Raw genomic sequence first — 14,356 nt, 5'->3', positions numbered from 1 at the left:
GGCAAAATGTAAAATGACAGTAGTAAATCCTTACATATTAACAATCACCATGAATATAAATGAAGTAAACTCACTAATAAAAAGTCACAGAGTGGCTGGATGGATTTTTTAAAATGACATAACTATTTGCTACCTACAGAAAACTCTTTTTCGGCTCTAGAGATATGCATAGGTCAACGTGAAGGGATGGATGATATTCCAAATGAGCAGAAATAAAAATAAAAGGTGAGCTTAGCCATGCTTATATCAGACAAAACAGATGGCAAGCCAAAAATGGTAGCAAGAGACAAAGATCAGTATCCTATCTAATAATAGACAAACATGGTAATTAACCATAACTTCACTACCCTTCCCATTGGCTAATCAGGGCGATATGCAAATTAACTGCCAACGAAGATGGTGGTTAACCGCCAACAAAGATGGCGGCTAATTTTCATACACAGGTGCAATGATGAGAGGCAAAAGGGGAAAGACAGAAGAATGGTGGCAGGCAAGAGCTGGGGGGCCCCTTTGCCTGTCCCCCCAGCCAGTGATTGCCATCGGAAAGCCTGGCAGCAGGCCAGGCGACACCCCCCTGGGCACCAGGTGCAGGCCCAGGGTGTAGCCGAGCCTGTGGCCCTCGCAAAGGGAGGAGCAGGACCACAGGCACGGCTACACCTGGGGGACTGGGTGCAGCTTTGCCTGGGGCCCCCTGGTATGCGATCACAAAGGGAGGGGCTGGGCAGCAGGCAAGGCAGCACCCTGGGCACCTGGTGCAGCCCCAGGGTGCAGCCGTGCCTGTGGCCCTCTGATCTTCGATGCGAAGGGAGGGGTGGGGCCACAGGCATGGCGGCACCCAGGGCACCGAGTGCGGAGGTGCCTGTGGTCCCCTGATCTGAGATCAGGAAGTGAGGGGTGGGCCACAGGCATGGGAGATCGGGGCTGGTGGGGCGACCGCAGCAGTCTGCCAGCACTCACGCCCTCAACCGCTCTCCCTGGGAGTCCGGAGTGGAGGGCGCTCTCCCAGGGAACCTGGAAATCCGCCTCCCAGGGCAACTGCGCAGAAACCAAGCCTGGAGAGCCATGGAGAGGGCGACCTACCCGGAGGCCACGCAGCTTTAATAGTTGAAGTCGCCCTGGATGGAGGACTGGGGGTAGCAGGGATCAGAGTCGGCCAAGTCAGCCATGGAACCCCAGGTTCCCACTGAATGACTAGAGCACATGGACTTCAATGGTCCTCGGTCACTTGTTGAGCAGCAGTCAGCCTGGACCAGGAATCAAACTCAAAACCTGACAGAACGGAACCCAAACCTTTGCTGTGGCAGGGGAGCTCCGGCCCACAGCAGGGGCCAGGGCACACCAGAGGGGTTTTGTTGAGGGGCCCTGACAGGCAGCACCCTGAGCAGTGGGTCAGAACCGCCTCCTGATACAGCAAGGTTGCAGGTTGGATCCCTGGTCAGGGCACAGATAAGAAGCAACCAAAGAGAGCATAGTAAATGGAGCAACACACTGATGTTTCTCTCGCTCCCTTCCTCTCTCTAAAATAATCAATCAATAAAAATGAAAATAAAAAATAAATCCTCTTGCCCTAACCAGTTTTGCTCAGTAGATAGAGCATAGGCCTGCGGACTGAAGGGTCCCGGGTTCAATTCTGGTCAAGGGCATGTACCTTGGTTGCGGGCACATCCCCAGTAGGGGGTGTGCAAGAGGCAGCTGATTGATGTTTCTCTCTCATCGATGTTTCTAAGTCTCTATCCCTCTACCTTCCTGCCGGAGTCCATTCATTGTCTTCACTAGCTGAGTTTAGACAGAGACCCCCCAAAAGCTAGTAACCTTTGAAGTTCTAGCAAAGGTCAGAACTGTGCACCATCCAGCTAATTTAGGTAATAATAGTTGAAGCATCCCCACCTTAGTTCCCTTAATTCCTTAGATACTTATGTAGATTCTTGTTGATTATTGTTAATCAGATACTCTGCCTACTCCCGGAAATCTATTGATGAGCTAATCAGATACTTTGTCTGTTATGGGTTGGCTCAACGAGATAGACCACTGACTCAGAATTTAAATTTAAGAGCCTTTTATTAAGCTGGCCAGCTGACCACAGCGCCTATCTCCCCCTCTGGGAGATTCGGAGCATGTGGCGGAGACCAAGGGTGCAGTATGATCTTTATATAGCAAAGCAGTGTTAAAAATCAATGACAAAGCATTCTATTAAAAGTTCATAAAGAGTTCACAAGAACAAAGGGGGTAAACAGAGTCACACCTGGCTGGAGCATATCATAATTCATTGTTTTTCTAAGACAATCTAACAATTTTTCTTCAACTGTTACCCTGACACAATCCTGCTTCTACGGTTACCCTGACACAATCCTTGAACACAATCCTCCCTCGTACATCCCCCTCCCTTCGAGCACATTCAATTTCTCATGTCTTATTTCCTTCCCTCAGCACATTCTGTAACATTCTGTAACCCTTTCATGGCACAGTTCCTCACCCTAGCACATTCCCTACTGGTCTTATGTCCGAATCAAATCTTTGATTCAGTGCCCTCCTCTACGATATGAAATTGAGGAGGCATTTGGCAATGTAGGGTCGAGCCACCGGGGAAGAGTCCGGCATTTGATGGTGAAGAATTGGCTCGGCCGCTGACATAGAGTCTTAGTTCCTATGTCTTTCTCCTTCCCATTGGTCAGTTCACCAGGTGAGAGGCATGAGGAGGACGGGGTTACAATTTCTAGTGCCTCTTTCCTGCGACTTTGATGGCGGTTGGAGTGCTCAGCACCACCTGGTAGGGTCTATCCCATCTAGGTTCCAGGCTGCTAGGGTCGTGGTGCTGCACCCAGACGAGATCACCCAGAGAGAAGGCAGGCTGTGTTGGACTGGATCTCAGCACGTCCTCCTCCCGTATGGCTTTCATCACCCGTTGTGCTGACATGGCGCTGCTCTGCAAAGCCTGTAAGGACTTAAGCAAATTTTGGGTAGACAGCAGGGCAATTTTTTCCTCCCTTAGGCGGGGAAGAAGAGGTGGCGGCCTGCCAAACATAATTTCAAAAGGGGTGAGTCCTTTTATATACGGAGTACACCTAGCTCTGATGAGGGCAAAAGGAAGGAGACTTACCCAGTTTTCGCTAGTCTCTAATTTTAACTTAGTTAATATTTTCTTTAAGATCCGATTTATCCTCTCTACCTGTCCAGAACTCTGTGGTCTATAAACACAATGCAATTTCTAAGTAACTTTCAGGGCCTTAACTGTGGATTGTAACTTTGGCGATAAAAGCCGGGCCATCGTCGGACCCCATATATAGTGGTAGGCTAAACCGGGGGACAATTTTAGTGAGGAGTTTTCTAACTACTACCTGTGCTGTCTCTGCCTTGGTTGGGTCTGCCTCAGGCCAGCCAGAGAAGGTATTAATGAAAACCAGCAAGTATTTATACCCTCTTTGTCCTCCTGGTATCTCGGTGAAGTCCACCTCCCAGTGTTCTCCGGGGTTCTGACCTCGGAATCGCTGTCCCGGCGCGGCGACAACAGGGAGCCATTGATTCACCCGGGCACACACTTTGCACCCTCTGGCCAAGTCTTGGGATATTTCTGGAGCCCTGGGATGTAAAATTCTCTTCCTAGTAGTTCTGATAGCTTCGTTCCCCCCAGGTGGGTGCTCTAGTGGGCCTGGGAAGCAATGGTCCGCCCCAGGGCTTCTGGCACTATAGGCCTCCTGTCTGGCAGAATTAGCCATCCAGCCTCTCCTTCCCGGGCCCTTAGTTTCTCAGCTAGCCACTGCTCCTCTGGCAGATGAGTAGGCTTCTCTGGGAGCCTTCATGCTGGTAGGGCTACGAGAAATTCTAGGGGCCCTACTGGTCTTTTAGCCACTTCCTTGGCCTCCTGTAAGGGCAGTGTGAGGAGATATATCCTTGCAGTCCCTGGGTAGGTCTGGCAGGATGAGTGCCGGGGCACTCACCAGGACTTCTTAGATCTCCCCTGGCTCCTCCTCATGTCACTACTGCCGCCCTGCACACCGCATACCGGGTACCTTCCTCTACGAAGCTGCTCCCTCCGGATTCTGCAGGGGCTGGTCCACAAGGTTCTCGTGGAGGGAAGTGAGGGTAGTCAGTGTCTCCTCGAAGTCATGCAAAGGGGCCTCTGCCTTCTCGTCAGGGAGGAGTGTAGCAGGGTTCAAGGCAGCTGTTTTCAGGAAGCTGAAATGTTTGCTGTTTTTCCCTTTCCCACCAGAAGGCCTGAGTGAGTGCTATGAGTTCCACAAGGAAGTCCACCTTTTGGCCCCCCACTGTCAGGGTCATTCTGGGCTCCTGGGGGCCAGCTGAGCCCCGACAACCCCAATCCACCTCCTCCACCAGCATGGGAGGGAGTCGGTTTCCCCGTACGTTCAGGGCACTCCCTTTTCCAATGTCCTTCCTTTCTGCAAAATGTACATTGATTTTTCCCAAGCTTGGGTTGGACTCCTTTTCTTCCGCGAGGCTTTTCTTTGCCCTTGTTGTCTCTCCGGCCCCTTGGGCCTCCCTTCTCGCTCAGGGCCAGGAGGACCTTGGCCATCCGGGTGTTTAAACCTGCCATCGGACCACCTCAACCAACTTAGAGATTGATTTCCCCTCAAAGCCTTCTAACTTCTGTCATTTTTTCCTAATATTTGGGGCCGACTGGGAAATAAATGCAACATTGACAGCCCTCCGACTTTCTGGGGCATCAGGGTTAGGCCCCTGGACTGTCTCTGTCACTTTAGAGAGGTTTGTGGGTCTCCAAGCAGCAGCTCGGATGCCCTCTAATAGAGTCTGGCGATACCAATCGAGAGCCTCCTTTCCCCTGTTACTATAGGGGTTCCAGTTGGGTTGCCTGGAGGGAAACACAGCCTTTAATCGGTACTAAAGGAGCTTTATTTCCTTACAGGGTCTTACATGTCACAGGACTTCATAGGGTCTGTAATTCCTGTAACAGAGGGCTAGTAATTATCACTTTATTAACCCCCTTTGTTCTAGACAGGCCTTTCCCAGTTTCCTACAGTTGAGGTTTTGTGCCACCCCTGACATCGGCATGGTCGCACAGGCCTGTAAGACAGTATACAGGTTGCTAACTGTCAACTCTTTCTCAATAGAAACCAAAATTTAATGGGTATTCTTCTTTTCCCACCTGGGCAACTGCCCTCTCGGCGGCTAGACACCTTTTACTTTTTGGGTTCACCCTACATAGCCTTCTTCCAGGACAGTTTATACATAGGCCAGTTCTTCTGTCTAGCCACAAATACAGTCTGTCCAATTTCCTTAAAATGTATTCTGGCACAGGAGAAAGTTGTTTTGCTGTGCATAGGTAGCTTAACCCCTGTACAACTGGGCTTGGACCTCTGTCTAGCAAATTGCAGTCTATAAGTTCAATATGCAGCCTCTGGTCCTCCTAACCCAACGAGGTTTTGGCCAGTCTCTGAGTCAGACTCCTTCTCTCTTGGAGAATTTTAAAGTCCTGATGGCTCCCAGGTCCAGGGAGAGTGCCCTTTTCTTAACTTTGTTTATTAGTTATAGGGCCCTGCTTTCCTTGTCTTCCCACCAGTCCCCTTTATGGCAGAGCAGCGACCAGGCCTCTTTGAAGGGAGTGTGCTGGAAGGGGATATCAGCCCCTCCTCTTCCAGCAGCAACAGGTACTAAACCCTTTCAGTACATTTGCAAGCAGGGAGCTTTTACTAGCTCTATCTGCAGTTTTCATAGATTTCAGGCTTGCTACTCTATTTCTGGGGCTGGAGGAAGGCTAGTACCAGTCACTGGCTTATGGCTTAACTGCTGTAGCCTGCAAGCCAAAGGCCCAAGTACTTTCTCGCTGCTGCTGCTGCTTCTCTTTTTAGGGCCACTGCAGGCAGCTCAGGCATCTAGCCCCCCTTCTTTGATTATTTACTCCCCAATTTGGTCTGGAGCTGGGGAATAGCGCCTTTATCTGCCTTGCATCACCAGAGGGCTGTTTGTCTGGCCCCAGATCTATAGAGGGCCGGCCTGCCCTAGTGGCAACATAGGAATAGCAGGACTGGCGGATGTCACAAGGTCCTGCAGGTTCTCCCCCTCTCTCCCTGAAGGACCGGGGGAGCCTTTCCCTTCTGGGGCCCGGCCAAAAGAATTGTCTGTCTCTGTCCCAATTTTCCCTCTGGAGGCATGCCCTTATCTACCAGGGTTTCTTGGACAATATGTCAACCCAAACCTGAATATAAGGAATTTGGTTAGGATGCCCTGGGTGGCCGTATATGACATAATGGACCCGGTAGGCAGTGGTCAGATCAAAACACCCTGCATCCGGCCACCCCTCCTGGAAAGTGGGCCACTCCCATTCACAGAATCGCTGTAAATCAAAAGCATTAACATTATAACTTTTAAATCTACCCCAGAACTTCAGTTTAATATAGTAAATTACAACCCAGGTAAGCGCAACTGATAGACAGAAATCTTTATTAACTAAGTAGGCTGATTCCCCTTTAACAGTGAGCAAAAGACTCTGAGAAAAAAATAATTCTCGCAGCTGCAAGAGGCTTTGAAGACTATTAAAGGGGCCAGACCAAACGTTCAGCCAAGCGTATCAACAGAAAGCAGAATAAATCAAAGTAGCTTTTACTTTACACAGACCAGTAATGATTTACACTTTCTTAGTAGACCAGCCCAGGGTGGAGCTGTATCTAGTCCTTCTTCTCTATAGTAATTTGGCTAGTCCCACACAAACAAACTTTGTCCCAACCCCATGATGATCGGTGGTGAGAGACAGACAAGGGAGGGGGTGACCTGTTTTCACAGATCCTCAGTCAGATGCCCGCCTGGCCGCGTCCCTTGGGAGCTTAGATTCGTCGTAGCTAAGGTGCACCCGTATAAACCCCGGGCCTGGTCACCTCCACATGGGGGTGAGTCACCGTTATGCCATATGACGAATCGCGGAACCGCAGGTTGGGGCCCACTCAGACTCCGTAACCGAAGTCGTGGAGCCACACAAAGGAGAGGAGAGGGCAGGCCCCCTCCCTCCACACTCACACACTTTCACCAGACATTCACTCAGAGTTTAAACAATCTACTCAATTCCTAACAATTTCCCAATTCCTGAGGGAGCTCTATAGCTTCCCGGGAGGTGATCAAGCTCCCCTTCCACTCACTCGGAGTGGGCCTGATTGATAGGGGGTCGATGAAGATGACTGACCCTATCCCATTTGACAAAGACAAAGACAACAAAGAACAGAGACAAAACAAACCAGCCAAATGCAACCTAAGGTTGCCCGGAACCTGCAGCTCGCTCCTTGAAGTCCTGAAAATTTTCAAAAAACATTGCAGCAGGGTGTACACAGAAGCAGACAACTTTTTGACAATAAACACCAAGACAAACAAATACCAGACAGACAAACCCAGTGCAGCCTACAGCCACACGAACCAGGGACCCCGGCCACCGTCGTGGCCGCGGGTCAGGACCAGGAGTACCACTGCGTCCAGCCCTCCGTATAGGTCCTTCCGTGGGACGTCCCAATTCCTGTTTAACGACCGGTCCTTACCTCTCTCGAGAGTCCAGGTGGCTCGGTTTCCGAATTGAAAGTTTTGGGTGGAGTGGAGGCCTCCTTGGTAGTCGTTCTCCACGGGTGTGGGGTATCTCGCTGAGTGCCCGGCGACAAGTGGGGGAGAGCCTCCTGCCTTGAATAGGGGGTCCCTCTCACCCCTACCGGGGGAGAGCCTCCTGCCCTAAACAAGGGGTCCCTCTCACCCCTGCCGGGGGAGAGCCTCCTGCCTTAAATAGGGGGTCCCTCTCCTCCCTGCCGGGTATCTCGCTGCGGGCCTCCAAATGTTATGGGTTGGCTCAACGAGATAGACCACTGACTCAGAATTTAAATTTAAGAGCCTTTTATTAAGCTGGCCAGCTGACCACAGCGCCTATCTCCCCCTCTGGGAGATTCGGAGCATGTGGCGGAGACCAAGGGTGCAGTATGATCTTTATATAGCAAAGCAGTGTTAAAAATCAATGACAAAGCATTCCATTAAAAGTTCATAAAGAGTTCACAAGAACAAAGGGGGTAAACAGAGTCACACCTGGCTGGAGCATATCATAATTCATTGTTTTTCTAAGACAATCTAACAATTTTTCTTCTACTGTTACCCTGACACAATCCTGCTTCCATGGTTACCCTGACACAATCCTTGAACACAATCCTCCCTCGTACATCCCCCTCCCTTCGAGCACATTCAATTTCTCATGTCTTATTTCCTCCCCTCAGCACATTCTGTAACATTCTGTAACCCTTTCATGGCACAGTTCCTCACCCTAGCACATGTCTATTCCTGGAAATTGTTTGCTGATCTGTGTGTCATTGGAACCTCATTACCCTAAGGGCTACTCCAGATCAATAAAAGATTGGAGCAGCCTGAGCATGGGTGGAAGTCCTTTGGGACTTGCCCGCCTGGTCCCCCAATATTGCAAACTTATCTCGTGTCTTTTTCTCTCATTTGTTGTGCGGCTCCTCTTTCAGATACCGAACCCTACTCCACGCAGAACGTGGAGGGAGTCTTACTCGACACGAAGTCTCTATCCCTCTACCTTCCTCTCTGTAAAAATCAATAAAATATATTAAAAAAAATAAAAATAAACCCTCTGGCTTGCAGAGTTGCTAAAACAGAAAGCAAAGTCTCATCCTTTCCCGTTCATTCAACAAATACTTCATATGCTCCTTCAATAATCACACTGGGAATGGGTGTTTGTTTGTTCTGGTTAATCCTCACCTGAGGACATTTTTTCATTGATTTATTTTATTTATTTATTTTTTTACAGAGAGTGGAAGGGAGGGAGAAAGACAGAAACTAATATGAGAAACATCAAATGGTTGTCTCTTGCTGAATCCCTGACCAGGGCCCTGGATTAAGCCGGCAACCCAGGTATATGCCTTTGATTGGAATCCAACCTGGTACCCTTCAGTCTGCCTGAAGAAGCACTATCCACTGAACCAAATCAGCATTTTTTTTTCTTTTTAAGTCTTCCTCTAAGCATATGTTCTTTTCATTGATTCTAGAGAGAGAGGAAGAGAGAGGAAAAGAGAAAGAGAAACATCGATCAGTTGCCCAAGCAAGCCACAACCTGTGTATGTGACCTCACCTGGAATCGAACTCATGACCCTTTGGTGCATGGGAGGACACTCTAACTACTGATCCACACCAACCAGGGCCTGGAGGTACAATGAGTTCCCTCAGGGGGAGTGCTGCTCATCCAGAAGCCAGGCTCATGGCTGGTGAGTGCAGTGGAGGTGGCAGGAACCTCCGCGGCAGCACTGAGGAGCAGCGAGCCGAGTGGTAGGGAGCAGCAAGCAGGCGACGGTAAGGAGCAAGGGGTCCCAGACTGTGAGAGGGCACAGGCCGGGCTGAGGGATTCCCCCCACCTCCAGTGCATGAATTTCGTGCACCCAGCCTCTATTCCTATCTAATAAAAGACAAAGATGCAAATTGACTGTACCTTTGCTATGCCCACCAGCCAATCAGAGTGATATGCAAATTAACCGCCAACAAAGATGGTGGCTAATTTGCATACTGCAGGCAGGGTGGGACAGCGGGAGCCGCCATCCAGGCCCCCATGTGCAGCCCTGGGAGGCGGGGCTCAGGCAGTGCGGTGATCGTGGGGGCCCCGCCCCGTGTGCAGCCCCTGCCTGAGGGGCTCAGGCCGTGTGATTAGCAACGCAGGACTGGGGATTGGCGAATGGGTGCAAGGCAGACCTCTTGGTCCTTCCCCCCAGAAGACAGGCTCCTATCAATCTTTAGTTTCTAGTGAAAGGAATGTGGTGCCTCCACTGCGCAGCCCCCCAGGACTCGGAATCGCAGGCTCCGGAGTGGAGACTTCAACAAAGACTTCAGCACCCACTCAGGGGAAAAACTGCCACCCCCCTACTCCACAGCTGCTTCTGAGTCTGCAAGAAACTGCGCATGCTCCTCCCTGTGACATGGGCAGGGCCAGAGCCTGACTGAGGGGTTCCACCATAGCATAGCAGCTAGACCAGTGCAGGGATGGAGGGAGGGTGGGGAAGGAGCAAGGGGGAAGCCCTGGTTCCCTGATCCTCCTCCAACAGACATGGCCCTTGCTGCTGTTATGATAAAAGGAGTTGTGTTTTTCTGACTGTGTCTGGGTAAAGAAAACAAGTGTCTGTTCACTTCTGATCTTACTCTCCGAGCTGCCAGTTAATCCCTCTGGATGCATCATATCCAACCTCCAAAAAATCTTAGGGGCAGGATCAACCTTCATTCCATAGTTGAGGAAACTGACCAATAAACACATGTGTCTCATGCCTCAGTGTCAACTCCCGCAGAAATCTCCAGGTAATGACTCAGATTCTATATCTAAGGGTATATTTTATTCTGTTTTCATGTTTAATCCAGCCTCAGGAATCAAATAATACAATGAAGAATAAAATGAGTTCAGAGGGCTCAGCATTGTATTCCCAGGGCCTTTGGTCCCACACAAACCACAGAGCTCAGTTATCCTGAGATGAAAGGAAAGGAAAGAGAAACGTGAAAGGTTTCCCAGCTCAGTCACAGAGGCATCTCATAACCACATATTAAGGACACGACATTAACTTAGGGATAGAAAGGACACAAATGGAATAGAAGATGGAGCCATTTGGAGTGAGCAGGCCAGCAGGGGGCAGTTGGGAGCAAGCAGGCCAGCGGGGGGAGGGGGGCAGTTAGGAGTGAGCACACTGGCAGCGGGGGTAGTTGGGGTGAGCACACTGGTACGGGGGGCAGTTGGGGGTGATCAGGCTGGTGGGGGGGCATTTGGGGGTGAGTAGGCTGGCGGCAGGGAGATGGGGGCAATCAGGCAGGCAGGTAGGTGAGTGGTTAGGAGTTAGCAGTCCCAGATTGTAAGAGGGATGTCCGACTGCCAGTTTAGGCCCGATCCCTGTAAACTGGCAGTAGGACATCCTTCCAGGGGTTCCAGATTGGAGAGGGTGCAGGTTGGGCTGAGGGGCACTCCCTGCCCCCCCCCCCAAGTGCACAAATTTTTGTGCACTGGGCCACTAGTCTATAAAAATAAAAGCATAATATGCTAATTAGACCAGATGTCCTTCTGGACAAAGGGCTGCAAGGGAAGCCTGGGTCCTGGCTGCTGGAGGGTTCCGGCAACTGGGGAAAGGAAGGACTACTCTTGCATGGATTTCATGCACCAGGCCTCCAGTATAATTATAAAGGGGACAATACATCAAAAAGATATAGCAATCAAATACCTGGTTTCTCATTTTAATAGAGTGGACAGATACCTTAAAGCAGGAAAATGTTCTTTGCTGCCATCTCGTGTGCATATTGGGAATAACACCTCAGTGAAGGTCACTAGGAGAAGTTTTTGTCTGCTGCCATCTAGTGTACATCTAGAAAAAACAATTGACAAAGTAGATGGAACATCTATTATGAGACTGTAAGCTGAACCACTACTGCAGCTATCATAAGGTTTGGAAATAATTGTAAAAAGGAATTTTATTCCAGTTAGAAAGATGTGCTGTATCCAGAAAAAGGAACTAAAAGTTCCAGAAATGACTTCCTGGCTGGGCAGTATCACAAGAGGCAGCTGCTATCCTGACAGGCAGCTACCTAACCAAGCACTATTGCGAGAGGCGGGCACAAAGAAACTGGTCTTGCTTAAATCTGGAGGAGTTGGAAGCAGAGGCAGAGGCATCTAATCCAACTAGTAGAGGCCAAGGAGACCCCTGCCCAGCCCCTCCCTGACAGGTGGGCACGGAGCCTGTATGGGAGCTGCTGCAGGGATGGGTGCCCACTACCCATCGATGCCTCCTGTCATGTGCCCAGCACACTCTGGGTATAGACAGCCCTGCTATTAGGATCTTTATTTTAATGAGACCAAGACATCATTCCCTAAAATTATCACCTTTGGAAAGAGGACATGAGGAAAGGGGCCAGGTGACATGAGGGGCCACTAGACACCTTGAGATGAATAATGTGTCAAGCCGCCATCCCCAACCACAGGCCGGCCCCATAAGCCCCAGAAGCCGGTGATCGGGAGGAGATGGGGGTCCCCTGCCCAGGCCTGACGCCTGGGCCAGAGATATCAGGCCTGTGTGGGGGGCGGAGCCGGTAATCCGGAGGATATGCCTGGGCCAGAGGCGTCAGGCCTGGGCGGGGGCGGAGCTGGCAATCTGAGGGGTCTGGGGGGTCCTCTGCCCAGGCCTGATGCCTTGGCCTGGGCCAGGGGCAGAGCTGGTGATGGGGGCAGGGGGAGGAGATGGGGGTCCCCTGCCCAGGCTTAAAGCCTGGGCCAGAGGCTCAGGCCTGTGTGTGTGGGGGGGGGGGGGGGGCAAACCGGCCATTGATGTGAACTACAAAGGAAACACCTTTTCTGACTGCTCATTGGTTAAGCCATTGGTAATATTCTTAGTAACTTGGGTAAGAAGAATCCAAAAAGGTGATCTAGGGTTTTTCATACACTCTTAGCGAAAAAAACAAAGGTCTGCTGCTGGAGGGCTACGAAATGTCAGATCCTGCCCCAACCGGTTTGTCTCAGTGGACAATGCCTTGGCCTGCCGATGGCAGGGTCTGAGTTCAATTCTGACTAAGATGTGTCTTTCCTATAATAATAATTTTTTTATTATTTTTTATCCTCACCTGAGGATATGTTTCCATTGATTTTTAGAGAATGAGGCGAGGGCGTGAGCGGAGCCTTGCAGAGGGCATGAGGCAAGGCCGCAGGGCTGGGAGGAGTGGCTGGGTCACAGGTGAATTCAATTCTGACCAAGGGCATGTACCTAGGTTGCAGGCTCCTCCCTGGCCAAGGCCCAGGTCAGGGCTCATGCAGGAGACAACCAATCAAAGTGTTCCTCTCTCTTTGATGTTTCTCTCTGTCCTTCCCTTTCTCTTCCACATTCTCTTTAAAGACACATCTTGAAAATGCCTAAAGAAAGTTGTCGTTTTTTCATGGTGAAGGGACTGGAGTCCGTGTTGATGAAAAAACCTTGCTGGCTGCAGTGACTGGCAGTGGCTGCAGCAGCACGGTGATGGGGCTGGTGCCTTCCCCTGATCAGCCTGGCCATCTCCCGCAAAAGGAGGCCAGACTGCAGCTTAGGCCCTATCCCCAAGGGAGGCAGGGAGTGGGCCTAAGCCATCATTAGGACATCCCCTGAGGGATCCCAGTGTTATGCCCAGATTTCAGGATCCCCAAGAAACCACACCAGGGAGCCAGCCGTGTCCGATGCAAAAGCATAAGAGTCTTTATTCAAGCCCGGGCTTGGCTCCCCTACCCTCCTTACTGACGCAGCAGCAAGTGGCAGAGAGAGAGCTAGCCTTGTGGGAAGAGGGGTTTTATAGGGGTTGGAGTAAGGGGAGGAGAAAGGACTGTGGGCCCTGCCAATTGTCCAGGTGCAAGTCTGCGTCTTGTTCACACTTCCCTTGATTGTCATTGGTTAGTTTAAAGAAGTCCTGGGTGTGGCTAGCAGAGGCTTGGGCTTCCAGGAAGAAGCCTTGCTGAGCACATGGCTGCCCAAAAATGGAGGATCCAGGGTAAGATGGAGGGCGTAGCCCTTACCCTGTGGCAAGATGGAGGGCGTAGTCCTCGCTCTTTTACCCAGTATGTGAGAGGGGGCAGGCTGGGCAGAGGGACAACCCCCCCTATTGCATGAATTTCATGCACTGGGCCCCTAGTTAAATAATAAATGGTGTTTGGACATGAGACAAGCAGCAGGTCCCAGAGAAAAGTCTAGTTGCACAGCCCTAGCATGTTTGGCTCAGTGGTTAGAATGTCAGCCCTGGGACTAAAGGATCCAGGGTTTGATTCCCATCAAGGGTACAGAAGTCAGGGCGTGTGTTCCTCTCACTGTTGTAATGTACCCCGCAAATCACACAAGGATGCCTCAAAAAGTCGAATTAAGGAGTCACATTTATTGCAAATCTGGGACTATGAGGGGGCATTTCACTCTCCCAAATCTCACAGTGATAAGATGGCTGCAACACCAGATTTATATAGGCAAAAATCACAAAGGTATTGATTATGTCTTTGGGATTGGAATGAGGAACCTGGTTTGCAAAAAGCAGTTACAGAAGTGAAATTGAGCCGATTAGTTATCTATAAAGATTAATTATAGTTTTGGGTCTTTGGACCACTGAGTTGACAGAAACACATTATCTAGAGCCCTCGGGTCATGGGACCACTGAGTCAACCAGAACGCATTATCTGTGGCCACTGAAGCAATTTAGGATAACTGTGCTGTCTTGGCTCCCAGGTACAGAAGAATGTGCTTTCTAAAACCAGTATGACCACAACCAACGGGGTATTGAAATTACAATCAATAGGGTATTCAATCAAATACAATTCAGAAAATCAAAATAACTTTTCTATTATTTTAGCAAGCAAGTAAGTACAGAAGCCAAACAGCAGGGTTAAAGT

The sequence above is a fragment of the Myotis myotis genome, unplaced genomic scaffold, assembly GCF_014108235.1.
Source record: "Myotis myotis isolate mMyoMyo1 unplaced genomic scaffold, mMyoMyo1.p scaffold_m19_p_4, whole genome shotgun sequence".
NCBI classification, from domain to species: domain Eukaryota; kingdom Metazoa; phylum Chordata; class Mammalia; order Chiroptera; family Vespertilionidae; genus Myotis; species Myotis myotis.
Note: the sequence above shows the minus strand (reverse complement) of the source record.